Source organism: Equus quagga, chromosome 17 (genome assembly GCF_021613505.1).
Source record: "Equus quagga isolate Etosha38 chromosome 17, UCLA_HA_Equagga_1.0, whole genome shotgun sequence".
In the NCBI taxonomy this organism is placed as follows: Eukaryota; Metazoa; Chordata; class Mammalia; order Perissodactyla; family Equidae; genus Equus; species Equus quagga.
The window spans coordinates 40,323,801-40,336,039 of record NC_060283.1 but is presented as its reverse complement, the minus strand read 5'-3'; the positions used below and the strand labels follow the sequence as shown (position 1 = coordinate 40,336,039).

At 52.9% G+C, this 12,239-nt stretch overlaps 1 long non-coding RNA gene across 1 annotated transcript; it reads right to left on the bottom strand.

Moving 5' to 3' along the window:
- Positions 1 to 6,953: 6,953 nt before the first annotated feature.
- LOC124229606 (uncharacterized) lies at positions 6,954 to 8,145 on the bottom strand. The gene is made up of 3 exons (XR_006885905.1): positions 8,032 to 8,145; positions 7,316 to 7,422; positions 6,954 to 7,197 (listed from the first exon to the last, which is right to left on the bottom strand). It is a non-coding gene; the product is annotated as an uncharacterized LOC124229606 (long non-coding RNA).
- Positions 8,146 to 12,239: the final 4,094 nt, after the last annotated feature.

The window sequence follows — 12,239 nt, the reverse complement described above, 5'->3', positions numbered from 1 at the left end:
ATTCGCCAGTTTGAAGGACAAGCATGAACCAGCTAAGTTCAAAGGCTGTCAGGTAGGATAGAAGTTGGGGTGTTGGTTCAAGGGAACAAAAGGTGAGCCTAGAATGAAGCTGAGTGATGGGAGATGAGGTCAGAGGCAGGGCCAGATGGTTCAGGGTCTTGAAGAAGAATCCAGAAGAATTCGGCTTCTCTTCTGAGTGAGGTGGGAGCCATTGGATGGCTTTAAGCAGGGCGGTTCTGGGATCTTTACTGTTTAGAGCCTCACTCTGGCTACTGGGCAGAGAATGGACCACCTACTGTCTAGCACATGTTTGTCCTTGACCTGACTGCTAGTGTTAACTTGTGTTTGTGCAATGGCCTGTCTGCTGCTCGAGGCTGGAGGCCAGCCCTCAGACTGGCTGGATCCTCGGACTGCCCTGCACTGAGTGGGTGCTCAATAAACATTCACAGATCCATCAGCTGCCACTTCTGCTTCTGCACTGATCTGGAGTCTTGCTTCTCAGACCGGCATCAGCCCTGCCTGGGAGCTTGGAGGGATTGTAGAATCCCAAGCCCCATGCAGAACGCCTTAATCAGAATCTGCAATTTAACAAGATCCCCCAGAAATCTGGGCGCATGGTAAAGTTTGAGAAGCAGTCCTAGAGAGTAAGATAACTGGAGGGCCAGACAAGGAGGCGTGGAGGCAGGAGGCAGCCCAGGTACATACAGTGGGCTCACTTGGAGAGTTTCTCTTAAAAGTGGCAATCATCGTGAGTCACTGAGTCTGAGAGGAGGCAGGACCAGTAATAAAGCTAACTCATCTGGTGCTTTCTATGGGCTAGACTGATTTCCCAGTCTTTTCTGTGCATTAACTAATTTGGTCTTCAGGACAGCCCTATATGGTGGTACTATTGGGCTCACCATTCCTGTCCTGCAGACAGAGAAACCAAGGCCCAGTGAGGTTGAGGTTATTCCAGAATGTTCAGCAAGTATACAGGCATTTGGCTGTACCTGACATTTAGGGCAGGGTCTGTTCGGATTGGTCGCTGCCTGTCCTACTGGTTATTCAATGTTTTGAATGTCGCCCTGGTTACACGCTGGATGAAGGCGGCAGGATCCAAGCCAGCGCACCGTGCTGGAGCCACGCTCTAAAACACGATCCTCTATCCATCGAGCGCCGTCACCACCCAGAAACAGCACACCTCAGGGACCAGTAATGTGTGTCAAAGTGATTTGCAAGCTATAAAGCACAGTGTAAACGCCAAGTGCGCGGATTCCTCCGGGGCAGAAATGAGAGAAGCTGGTTAAAGCTGGGCCGTGAGAGAGCAGAGGAGAAGCTGCTGTGGGGGAGCAGCATTCTCTCTGCTTGCTCGAGGGGGAAACTGAGTCAGAAGGAAAGGCCGTCCTGAGTAGAGCCCCACGATCGGCCCCTGGAGACTCGAACTTGCCAGACGCCAGCAGGCGCTAACCAGGTTAACCGGGGCGGGTCTTCACGGAGGAGCGAGCCTCCTGATACAGACCACCAGGGGGCGCTGCTCCCTAGCCTTCGTCCCACTGGACCTCCCACCTGCTCACAGCGAAACCAGCACTTGGAAGGACTCCTAACGCGCAAGCACCGGGGACTTCGAGAAGAGGAAAAGGAGGGGCGGCAGGATGGAAGGGGGGATTTATACCCACTTTCAATCCCCAAAACACCCCTGTGGAGGAGCTCTTGTTCCCATTTTACAGATGAGGAATTTGAGGCCCAAAGATGATGGATAAGATCCCCAAACCAGGAAGCGAGGGAGAAGCAGGGCTGGGTAATTTGATTCCAAACTCAGTTCCCAAGGGGACCAGGAGTAAATGCCAGCTCATTGGACCCTGTCGTGTCGCTGGCGCCCCTGCTTCTCTTGAATCTTTATTCTGATTGGTGACCAGTCCCTCTATCACAACTGTATTTCCACAACAATTCCAACAGCCAGGCCTCACAAAAAGGCCTCTTCTCGAACTTGAAGCTTCTTGAAGTCGTGGGCTCCTGCTTAGGAAGCCAGACCTGCCACCCCAACCCAGCAGCTCCCCCTTAGGGCAGAGCCTGGGGTCCCCTCTGCTCCCAGAGGCTGGCTCTGGGTCCGCGGAGTCATGTCCTACTCTACATCCCTTCTTCACCCCAGGGACACCACGGCTTCAGGCTTTGCCTCCTGACCGCCCACGGGCAGGCAGCAGCACAAATAAACAAGGGGACATTTGAACCAGGAAGAGCCTGTGGTTGGGGCTAAACCAGGGACCAAGGCTTGTTCTCAGCTCCCACCAAGTCCTTTTATGGGATCTGGGTACAGTTCCTTCTTCATAATAAGTCAGAACTGGAAAAGGCGTAAGGAGTCACTGGGTCCAACTTGCGCCAACACTTTCCTTTTCCACAGAAAAAAAAAAATTCCGTGGTGACGCCTCCCCGTCTCCAGGCAGTTCATAAGACCAGGACAGGGCGGGCAGCGTCCTGCATGGGAGGGAAACTCCAGCCCTGGGGCGGGACCTGGCACGTTAGGTCCCAGGAGGCCCAGTCTCCGCACCTGTAAAATGGGGAGGGGGGCACCCTAACCGCAGCTTCTTCTAAGGCCCCCGCCCCTAGCTTCTGTATCTAGCCCTGGGAGCTATGGGCAGCTCGCGTGACTGGGTGCACGTGCACGTAAGTGATCATGTGTGTGCAGGAGCGTGTGCGCCGCCGCACACGCGTCCGCGCCATTGCCTGCGTCTGTGCGCGCCCCCTCCGGGCTGGTCACCACTGGCTGCTGTAGCTGCCAAGTGGCCGTGTGCAGCGCCGCGTGTGTCTGGCGTGTACCAGCCGGGGCCACCCTCCCCCTCGCAGCCGAGAGCATGGGATGTGCACGGCGGGCAGGCTGGCGCGCAGCATCGGAGCAAGGGGGTTACCGGTTCTCGGTCCCCAGGCCTCCCCGCCCCGCCCGGCATTTTCTGTTTTCCTGGGCCTCCCCCTTCGCCGGCGAGGAGCGCTCCGGGGCTAGGGACGGAGCAGCCCCGCCCAGGCCGGCCGGTGAGGGTGGCATGGCTGCCGGGCGCGCGCCGCCCCTCCCCTGCCGCCCCCGCCGCGGCGCCCCAACGGGTTTTTCCATGACTGCATCCGGCCGCGGGCCGCCTTTGTTCCCGCCGTCCCCGGCAGTGCCTGCGAGCTGGCCCGCCTCTCCCCTGCGCGCCGGGGTTTTTCCAGGGCTCAACTGGAGCTTGACGGATCCGCCTCCCCGCCCCCGGCCTCCTGCGTCTGGGCCCGGGTGGCGCCCCCCGCAGGACTCCGAGATCCCCTTTGGCGAGCCGGGCCCTCTCCAGTCGCACCGCTCCGTCCCTCCTGCCCCCGCTGCCAAGGCCTACGGCCCCTGAGTCCCACATATGTGCGCAAAGTTGACCGACACCCGGTCGGTGCGCCTCCGCGCTTCGTGGGGCGCTTTTGGCGCCCTGATTCCCTCCCGGGGCTTCACGTTAGGGGCCGGGTGCTGGGCCGCCTCCGCTTCCAGGGTGTGGAAGGGCCTCACGTTTCTCCCAAAGGGCAGGTGGCGCAGTCCAGGCAGTGTGAAGCCTGGTCCCCACCGCAGAGGGGAAGCCAGGCGCGCGCGCACCGCCCGGCACAGCCTGGAGATCACCGTGTGTTCTCCGCGCGCAGGCAGTTCCCGGGCAGAAACGCTCTCGTCCCCATGCGAAAGTGGGCGCACTTGCGGACAGTCAGCGCCAGAGCGCGGGGGGCTCCTCTGTCCTCGTGGAACCCCCTTCCCGCTGTCAGGAAGGAAGGGGAGATAGGCAGGCAGAAAAGGGCAGTGGGGAGATGCAGGGTCGTGGCGGGATGGGGGGTGGGGCGCGGAAAATTCGAGGGAGTGATGGCAGGGCCGGAGCCCCAAGTCACCCCCCGGGCAGACACAGGATTCCCTGTGTGCCTCTCGGGGACTGTGTGTCCGCCGCTGGGTTCAGTTTGCGTGTGTCTCTGCGCACCAGCGGAGCCTCCCAGCTATTACCCGGCCATGTTGGCGGGAAAAGTGTCGGAAGCGCTGGTTTGCTCCGTGAGGCTTGCTGAGTCTTACCAGAGAAGCCAGACTCGCAGGGGGGCCCCCAGGCTGGGTTACAAGGGTGAAGGGGGCGTCTGGGCAGAGGAAGGGGTCGTGGATTAAGAGGGTGTCTGGCTCTGAGGGGTTTTTGGAATCTCGGGCGGGTCCCCTCCCCACAGCTGGTCAGGAGGTGGCCTCAGAGGGCTAATGGTCAGGAGGTGAGGGTGGGAGGAGGGTGCAGGGTAAGGGACGCCCAGATCCACGGAGGCCCAGAGCTGTCCGGCTGGGGAGGAGGAAGGGACCGTCCCTAGAGCTCTTTGAGTGCCAGCTCCTCTCCCCTCTCCGTGGTGCATTATCTTGTTCCCTAAGCCCAACTGTTCTGAAAGGGCCCTTCCTGCAGGCGAGTCTTTGTCGGCTGTGCCCGCTTTGTCCCTGTGTCGCGGCCCCCCTCGTCTCTCAACCCTCCTCTCTGGTCTCAGAGGCTGAACACCTCCCATCACCACCACCACCACCTCCACAGCCATCCCAGTAGAGGAAACCTTGTTCCCTGTGTTCAGCGTGCTCACGGGCTAACTCCGATGCTCTTTGCCCTTGTGGAGTTGGTGGAAGGTTCCAGAAGCTGAGATAGAACCTCTGGCCCCTCAACAGCCCCTCACATAAGGGGAACTTTCGCTGACATACCGACTGTCCTCCAACACCAGTCCCCACCACACCATGGCAACAGACCCTCAGTGTGTACAGCGACTCACCCAGTACCACCACTGAATATTGACTGGCAGGTCAGACAAGCAGGGTCCCCAGACCCACCTAAAAAGATCAGGGTGAGGTGGCTGTAAGCAGGACGAAATCTAGTTCCCAAAGTGATAGCATTCTGGCTTCTCCTTTCTGCTCCCCACACCCTGCACAGACCTGCAAGTCACATTTAAGCTCTTAGTCCAGACAAGCAGTTCAAATGGTAAAGCGCACGGTTTCTACCTGTCCGCCTTGGCCAGGGTCGGCCGTGGGGACAGCAGGTTAGAACGAGAACCCACTGGCACTAGCTTCCTGTTTGCTGTTCCTCTGTCCTCAGTTGTCTTGTCCACCATTTACCCTTCTATCTCCATGTTCTTGCTCAGGCTGAGAGCCTTAAGCCCAGTCTTGACCATTATCCCTCAGTTTTCTCTTCTGTAAAATGGGGCTAATAATGCTGCCTACCTCCCAGGGTGGTTAGATGGGTTAAATGAATTTATATGAATTTAATATATGTCAAGAGCCTGGCACATGGCAAATACTAACCAAGCATTTGCTATCATTATTAGAAGTTAAGCAGCTTGTCTGAGATCACACAGTAAGTGGCTAAGCTTGATGCCAACCCAGGCTGCCTGGCTCCAGAGCCCAGGTTCTCAGACTGTGCTAGTGAAATGCTGCACTGGCAGAATCGGGAAACTATTAATGTGCATAGCTCATCTGTAACGTGGGAGGAAACAATAGGGGCTGGGAGTCAGGAGACATTTTGCTAGAGAAGGGCCACATGTGTAATGGTCTTGTCTGATGTAGGTCCCACTTCGTGGCTGTTAGGATTGTTTTATGGGTTTTTTTTTTAATTACATGTGTCAAACCAGAAATTTATGACAATCAGAGATTCACCTTGATGATAGAAAGCCCCAGGTCCTTCCAGCAGTACTGTGAATCCTCTGACATTTCTTCGTTTCATATTTATCAGCTGGTCTGTGCCCAGCATTGTGGTGGATGCTGTGGGGGCGGGAGGGGCGTTCTGAGCAGGAAGAGAGCTCACTTCCCTGTCTTCTTGGGGAGATAATATGTGTGTCTACATAACAGTGATGCCCTTAATTGCCAAAAAGAGTAGTTCAGTTAACTAATGGTTAATATCTGATGAGGACCTGGGGCTGACAGACTCGGAGGTGGCCCCATGATCCTTCGGCTGGTCTTCACGCCCTGTGTAAACCCCTCCCTGAGCGTGGGTGGGACTTGTTCTAACCAATAGAATAGGCACAGGTGACAGATGTATGCGACTGTGTGGCCATGATTACCCCTACACGAGACTGCAAAGGCAGTCTTGCAAGGACACCTCCTCCCTTGCACCTTTGAAGCAGCAAGCTGTCATGCTGTGGGCTGCCTGTTAAAAGGGTAAGATACTAAGGGTCAGCTGACACCAAGTAAGAAACTGAGGCCTCTGCCTGGCATCTGCAAGGGACTGAATTCTGCCAACAACCACACAGCTTGCAAGCAGCTCTTTCCCCAGTCAAGCCTCAGATGAGACCCCAGCCCTGGCTGACATCTTGATTGAAGGCTTGCAGAAGACCCAGTCAAGCCTTGCCCACACTTCTGTGAGCTAATAAATGAGTATTATTTGAAGCTTCTACATTCGTTGGTATATTTTTATGCAGCAACAGAGAACTAAAACAGGATCTATTGGGTGGAAAGTCCTGCGTGGGACTGTTAGGGGATACAAAAAATTATAAGGAACCCAGTACTTCAGGAGCTTCCTGGCAGTCAAAGTGAGAAAGGAAACACAGCATGGCTTCACCACTTGACAAAAGGAAATTAATGTTTCTAAAGAGGCAGTTTGGCTCATGATTCTAAGAAGAATTTGTCACGTGGACAGTAGAATCTATGAACAGAGTTAGCATCTGTGGGGCCTGGACCTGCCTGCAGTTCAAGGTCCCTCCTCATCCTGCCTTTCTTCCTGCTTGACCTCTTGCCACATCACACCCTCCCATTCGCTCCTCCTGGACTGCTCTTCTCCCTTCTCTGCCCGTTGACTCCTACAATTTCATGGACCAGCTTGGACCTGTGGCCTCTTTGATGAAGGTTTCTTTAATTCCCTAGCAGAATTAACCATTTCCTCCCCATCTCCCAACTCTTTGTTATCAAAGGGAGCGTGTTGTATTATTTATTTCTAATTTTTTATTGAGCACCTACTAGGTGTGGGCCTCCTGTTAGGTGTAAGAGATACAGTTACAAATACAACACAGGGCTTCCTTGGGACCTACAGCCTGGTGGTGGTGCCACAGTCTTGGACCCATGCTCTCCTCCACATGGGACCAGCGTTCTCTGCGTCCTTGGAGCTCAGCACAGCACACAGGAGCCACAAGTCTCAGTGTTGACAAAGTGAAAGACTGAGGATGGGCAGGCCCCCGTCTGATTATCTCACGATGGGCTGCTGGCCTCTCCACAGGCTCTTGGGGATGAGATAGCTGTAAAATATGCCCCCAGGTAGCTGAGTCTATTGGATGTGATGATTTAGTGATGTCCACAGGAACTTAACATGCATCATGTTGACAGCAAATGTCAGTAGAAACTGACTTAGTTTACCTGAAATTGATATGGGGTTTTTGGGGAGGACTGGAATTCATCAATAGGTTCGGCAGCATTTTAAGGTTGATCAGGTGTCAACAGTACAGAAGGAGATAGGGAACATCCTGTGCCAGTGATAGGAGAATTATGCATCTCATTTATCTAAAAATGAAAGGACTTCAGCAGCAAGTTAAAAAGAAAGGCAGCCAAGATGTGGTCCTATTAGTCCTTGTTGCTTGGCACCACCCCTAGGTGTTCCTAAGAGGAAATATTCAATTCCCTTGTAACTAGTGGCAGCTCCACTTGACGAGATGGCAGAGTGCTGCCCGCCTATCAGGTGGTGTTAGGAAGTGTCTGAGGGCCGTGGAGGGCACAGACTGTGGCGCTTGGCTGTTGCCATGGGGAGCAGCCCGCTCCATCCTCCCACTGCCCCCCCAACTTCCTGGCCGTCCCTGGCCAACACATGGCCTGCTGTGTTCAGTTTCCTGGAGAGCCTCCTGCCCAAGCATCCCTCAAGGGAGAGATGGAATGCTGCCCAGGTTCCCCAGCAGTGGGGTCCTGCCAGCCTTTCCCAGGGCTGCCCTCCAGATCCTGCCTCTTGCCGCATCTTGGATGGGTTTTCCTGGCTGGGGCCCATCTCTGCACCTGGGACCTCCATTATCTCTGCCCAGCATTTCCAAGCCACTCCAAATTTCTCCAGTGGCAGTCCCCACCCTGCTCCCACAGACACTGACCGGGGCCTCTAGGAGTCCTTTCGAGAGCATGACGAGGTTCCTTCCTGGAATCCGTCTGGAGTTCTGCTTCATTCCTCGGTAGTTGTTTACTGCGGACTACGGCCTCCCTGGGGAGTCATGGGGCGGCTTTTCCCCAGTGCCGAGGAACCTGTTTCTGCTTGTGTCCTCACTGCCCCGGTCTGCCCCCCTTCCCTCCTGGGCAGAACTGATGTCCCCCTTTAATTTAAGCTCCAGGTCTCCACCTCCCCCGCCCTCCCCAGGGCTGCTCCATTTTTGGTATTCTACCTTCATACCCATTTTTCTGTTTGATTCTTTGGATTTGGTGACCCGAATTTTGGCCTGACATCTTGGCTGGGGGCCTGGCGTTACTTTGGCTCCCCTCTCCCACTTGGCAGGAAGTTCTAGAAGGACTGCCTGCTGCTGCCCTCAGTGTGTCCTCGGGGCCCCACCTCTGCCCAGCCTCCAGCTCCCGTCCCAGGATGTTGCCCCACTGGGGCTTCAGGACACCTCTCCAGCCTCTGATCTCCTCCTCGTCAGGCAGGTGGGCCAGTCAGGCAGGTGGGCCGCAGGCAGTTTCCAGCTAACAGTTGGCGTGGGATTAACAAAGGCTGCTGGAAGTCTTTGTTCCTAAAAAAGAAAGAAAGTTCTCTTTTTAAAAAACAGTTACAAACGTGATTTTAAAAAATTCAAAAAGCAAAAAAAAACTTCTCTCCAATCCCCTTGCTGTCCAGTTTCACTCTGCATGGGTAATTATTTTTGGTGTTTCTTGTTTCTTCCAGACGTTTTCTAAGCACTCGCCCCACCCCACCCTGGTTGGTAGCGTTTGCCAATTTTTGTGGTGTAAATACTCCTAGTGTGGCTGATTTCACGCTGCTGACTTGATGTCAGTGAATGCGGAGTCGAGAAGAAATGCACACAAGGAGCTTGTGATGAGAGCCCGCTCCAGCTCACCACGGTACAATTACGTGTCCATCATTAGACACACAGTCAGACACACACAGATGGCATCACGTGACACCCACACCTTGCCTCTTACATTGTACTTAACCAACTTCTCAGTAAGATGAAGCCAAGCACGACCATGGAACGGATGTATCAACCCATCTGCTCCTCATGTAAGACTATAGATTAGGAGAGTGTCCTCCAGTCGCTGAGAAGTGTATGGCAGCAAACTGTCAAGAGCCATCAGTAAACCCCGTGGTGAGTGATTTTTAAGAAGCTAATAAGCAGGATGTCATTTTTGAAGAATAAGAACTTTGGTTTGAGAAGTCTTACAGAAACAATATCTTAATTTCTAATGCAGTAATTAGGAGTTAAGCGAACCCTTAATTTACGGCAGGATTTAAACTGTTCTGCCAGGGGGAAAAAATCTTCACCTAGCTCCTTTTAAAACTTTTCAGATGATTCATCAGATTTCCCGGCCAGAGAGAATTCAGGAATCCACAAAGCCTGGAGAGAGGAGCCCAGTGAGAGATGTCACGTGCAGGCATGTGGCTGTGAGCTTCGTCGGTCCTCTTCAGAAGTCGTGGACACCCCAGCCCCGACATCCGCCAAATTATTCGCCTTGGTGGCTGCCCAGGCCTCCGTGTGAGTTCCATTAGGAAACATTTGTTTTTAGCAAACAAGCGCTTGAGAAGAGGATTTCAACTCCCTGGGTTTCTGGGTGACTTATTCTGTGGTTTCCTTGTCCCTCTGCCTCCTGGCACCTCAGGCATTTTGAGCTTCCAGTAGCCTGTGAGGAGGAGGACAGTCAGGGCTGGTGTCCCCTGGGCTCTGGTGGTCTGGGTTATTCTCTGGAAAGGGAATTCAGTTGAAAGGGAGTTTTGCATATCCTTTAGATGACAGAAGGTGACACATAGGGCCCAAAGGAGCCTCATGCCATGCTGGCCACTGTGAACCCCTCCTCTCCCTGTCTTTTTTTTTTTTTTTTTTTTTTTGAGGAAGATTAGCCCTGAGCTAACTACTGCCAATCCTCCTCTTTTTGCTGAGGAAGACTGGCCCTAAGCTAACATCCATGCCCATCTTCCTCTACTTTATACGTGGGATGCCTGCCACAGCATGATCCGAACTGGCGAACCCCTGGCCACCGAGAAGCAGAACGTGTAAACTTAACTGCTGTGCCACCAGGCCGGCCCCACCTCTCCCTGTCTTAATCCCAGGATGGGTCAGACAACGGGGCACAATGTTGAGCATCAGAACCACAAACCAATAGTTTATCGCAGCAGGAGGTTAAGCATGACTCTGCCAGCAGCACCCCTGGGCAGAGCCCTGGCTGGTGCGCACATGGGAATATACAAAATGGGCGGGGACAGCTGCCAGGCATATACAAAGTTCAAAAGGCCATCAGGTCGGAACCAGATAGCTGAGCAATCTGTTCAGCTTAACACAGACACGTGAGGACAATGCCGCTTCCATTTGTTGAAGGGCCAACAGGAGGAGAAACGATCATTATAAGGGCCAGATAACTCAGAGAGGACCCCCTGTGCTGGGAGAACTCAAGAGAGTGAACCCACCACTTTAATTGGACCTTAAAGTGGGGTTTAAAAACCTAGAAGAGAAGAAGGTTTGGTGTCTAAAGGCTGTTAAAAAAAGGAGGCTTGCCCTGGGAAGAAAGGTCACACACAGTCTCTGGACTTAGTCCTCCATCTGCCACGTTCTGGATACGGTTTTTAGTTCATTGGCAGGTGTATGTTCCAGAACACCCTTGGGGACAGGAGAAACACAACCATTTATTGTAAATAATTCTAGGGTGGATTTACTCTCATCGTCAGAGTTGGACGTGCCTCGTTCATCTAGGCTGGAGGGTTGTAATGCAGAAGTCTTCGCTTCCCAGCGGGAGAATCGCTGCACGTCCCACAGCTTCTGTGGGGAGGGCAGAGAGCCTCCGAACCCTACAGGGGGCAGCTCTTCTAGGGCTGGCACAAATGGAACTCAGCATGGGCAGAGGGCCATCTGGAGTGGGGAGCTCCCTAGGGAGGGAATCAGGTGAGGGTACCATGCAGAACACGGAAGGTCCAGGGTGGATTGACAAACTCTGGGTCAAGATGGAGGAAGGGTCCCAGCTGTATAAACGTTCAAGAAAAAATTGGGAGCAGAACAGATTGACTGGAAAACATGTAAGGAAAATCATTTTGAAAAAACAGCAAATCTGAAAATACCAGATGCTGGTGAGGATGTGGGGAAATGGATGCTTTTAAACATTGTAGTTGGGAAGTCCTCTTGGACCAGTAGGCAACACCTAATAATTCTGAAGGTGTGCACATCCCACACCCAGCAGGGCGGCTCCTGGGCGGCTCCCACTGAGGTCTTTGGCACAGGTGTTCGAGAAAACAAGTACAAAGATATTTATTGAAGCACTGTCTGTAATAGCAAAAAAAAAGTGAAAACAATCTGTCTTCAGCAAAAGGACAAAGTGAACTCTGGCTTGCTCATCGGAAGTACTGTATCTTGCAGTTAAAATGAATGAACTAGATCTTCATGTATCAACATGTATAATCTCAAAACCATATTGAGTTAAAAAAGCAGGTTGCAAAGTGGTACGCATAGTGATTCCTTTTACATCAAGGTTCAAAACATAAAGAAATAGTACTGTTCTGTTTAGAAATGCATTTATAATCTGGAGCAAACAGAAACACGTGGGGGTTATTTTCACCAACCTCGGGAAGTGGTTACTTCGGAGGAGAAAGAGAGGGAAAAGCGATATAGGGCATTAGCTATTTCTATAAAGCTTTATTTCTGGGGTAAAAAACCTGAAGAAAATAAGGCAAAATATTAGCATCTGTTTAATCTTGGTGGCAGATACAGACGTCTACCCATCTTACATTTTATACTCATGGTTGGCTGAATAACAGCCCCCAAAGATGTCCCCCCATGTCCTAATCCCTAGAACCTATGAACATGCTACCTTCTGTGGTAAAAGGGACTTTGCAGGTGGGATTAAGTTAAGGATCCTGAAACGGGAGATTATCTTGAATTATCCCAGTGGGCTCAATGTAATCACAAGGGTCCTTAGAAGATAAGGAGCCGGGAGGGTCAGAGTCAGAGAAAGAACATGTGACAATGGAAGTGAGGTTGGAGGGATGAGCTTTGAAGATGGAAGAAGGGGCCACAAGCCAAGGAATGCAGACGGTTCCTAGAAGCTGGAAAAGGCAAGAAAACAGATTCTCCCTTGAAGATTCCAGAAGGAACAGCCCTACCAACACCATGCC